Source organism: Crinia signifera, chromosome 5, assembly GCF_055691185.1.
Source record: "Crinia signifera chromosome 5, ASM5569118v1, whole genome shotgun sequence".
Lineage (NCBI taxonomy): Eukaryota > Metazoa > Chordata > Amphibia > Anura > Myobatrachidae > Crinia > Crinia signifera.
In genome coordinates, this window is record NC_139221.1 from 222,894,314 (window position 1) to 222,896,747 (window position 2,434).

A 2,434-nucleotide genomic window follows, 5' to 3' on the forward strand; every position below is an offset into this window, starting at 1 on the left:
AGCTTAGAGAGACCCTCTTTCCTCAACCCCCGGAAGGGTTAGGACGGTGGGTCCTCCGCACCCGAAGGTTTGGAGAGACCCTCAGTGGACTTCCCTCCGCCGTGCGGCTCGGGGTCGGCCTCGGGGGGACCGCAGCTCTCCCCAAAAGGCGAGACCCTTGGCACGTTGGGGAAATGGAAGGCCCGTAAGGGTCGACCACACTACCCAAAAAAAGTGACAAACTACAGAAAACAGAAAACGTGAAAAGTGCATGAACGTGAGAAGAAGAGAAATAAATAATAAAGAGGACCCCAGCCAGAGGGCCGGGGTGGGGGTGTGAAAAATTGTCCTACCCCATCCAAAATTACGAGGTAAGGACGTGAAGCACTAACCTAGAGGGAAGTGCGCAGTGCTAGTGCCATACTAGTGCATGGTGATTTTGGGATCACCTGTGCATGTTCGGCACCCCCGAGTTTCCCCGGGGGCACAGTGCAGCCTCAGACTCCAAGCAGCCGACCGATCAGCGTCCGACCAAGTGTTTCTCTGCTCCCATCATAGGGCACTTTCCAGCCCCTGGCATGGGAATGGGTACTCCACTGGGCTTTTCGAAAGACTCCCTTAGGGGCTGCACCCCCCTCGGAAGAGCAATCTACTCAGTCTCAGTGTTTCTCCGATCCCAAGGTTAAGGTACTAAGCTGGGCCTTTCGTGGTCTCCCCATCAGAGGCTACGAACCTCTAGAACAGGAGCCATCTACTCAGTCCCAGCCTTTCTCCGCTCCTTGGGAATGGATACTAGACTGAGCCTTTCGCTGGCTCATCCTTCGGGGGCTACGAACCCCGTCAAGAGAGTCAAACTACTAGGCCCAGTGTTTCTCCCCCTCTTACCAGTGGATTTAAGGAAACAACACCTCCTACCAAAGCCAGAGGTGAAGGTACTCAGCCAGACTTTTCACCACTCCCAGGCAAAAAAGAGGGGTCTCACACCCTCCACCCATCAGAGCAGCTACTCCGTCCAGCCTTTCTCTATTCTCTGCCAGAGGCCAGTTCATACCAACTGATAAGAACAGATACTACACTTGATCTTAGCCAAAAGGCCGAGGTAACATGTGCAGAGAGAGTTACATTTGGGTGGGGTGGGTTGAAACTAAAATCTAAATTGCAGTGTAAACATAATGCAGCCAGTATTTATCCTGCACAGAAACAAAATAACTCACACAAATCTAAAACTCTCTTTACAAGTTACATCTGCCCCACCTGCTGTGCACATGGTTTTTCCCATTTTGAGAACAAATTTGTACTGTGATCAGATCTGAATAAGGGCCAAAATAACATACAGTAACACAAACAACATAAAAATCTGAAACCGCATAAATTATAATAAATTATCATAAATTGTCATAAATTAACATAAATGAACATACATTAACATAAATTAACATAAATTAACATAACTTGTAGTAAGTTTAATGAAAGCAAAAGGACCAACATAACACCACATAAAGCAACATAAAACAACATTAGCAACATAAAACTACATAACGCAACACAAAAACCATAACACAACATAAACAACATAAATATCTGCAGCAGCATAAATTAACATAAATTAACATAAATTATAGTAATTTCAATGAAAGCAAAATTACCTAAATAACACCACATAAAGTCACATAAGCAACATAAAACTACGTAAACTGCATAAAAATACATGAAGCAACACAAAATAACATAAAGCAACACAAACAACATAAAAATCTGAAACCGCATAAATTACCATAAATTTACATACATTTACATAAATGTACATAAATTTACATACAATAACATAGATTAACATAGATTAACATAGATTGTAGTAGTTTTCTGAAAGCAAAAGGACCTAAATAACACCACATAAGCAACATAAAACTACATAAACTGCATAAAAACACATGAAGCTACACAAAATAACATAAAGCAACACAAACAACATAAAAATCGGAAACCGCATAGATGATCATAAATTTACATAAATTAACACAAATTAACATATATTAACATAAATTGTAGTAATTTTTCTGAAAGCAAAAGGACCAACATAACACCACATAAAGCAACATAAGCAACATAAACAACCTAAAACTACATAAACTGCATAAAAAACTTGAAGCAACACAAAATAACATAAAGCAACCCAAACAACATAAAAATCTGAAACCGCATAAATTATCATAAATTAACATATATTATCATAAATTAACATACATAATAGTAACTTCAATGAAAGCAAAATGACCAAAATAACACCACAGAAAGCAACATAAAACAACATTAGCAACATAAAAATACATAACCTGCATAAAAAACATAAAGCAACACAAAGGCCCTTATTCAGATATTATCGCAGTACAAATTTGTTCTCAAAATAGGCAAAACCATAAGAACTGCATGTGGGGCAGATGAGTTTGAAGAAACT

General features: G+C 40.1%; 1 pseudogene; it reads right to left on the minus strand.

Annotated features, from left to right (window-relative positions):
- Positions 1-949: 949 nt before the first annotated feature.
- Positions 950-1,085, minus strand: LOC146005868 (U2 spliceosomal RNA; annotated as a pseudogene).
- Positions 1,086-2,434: the final 1,349 nt, after the last annotated feature.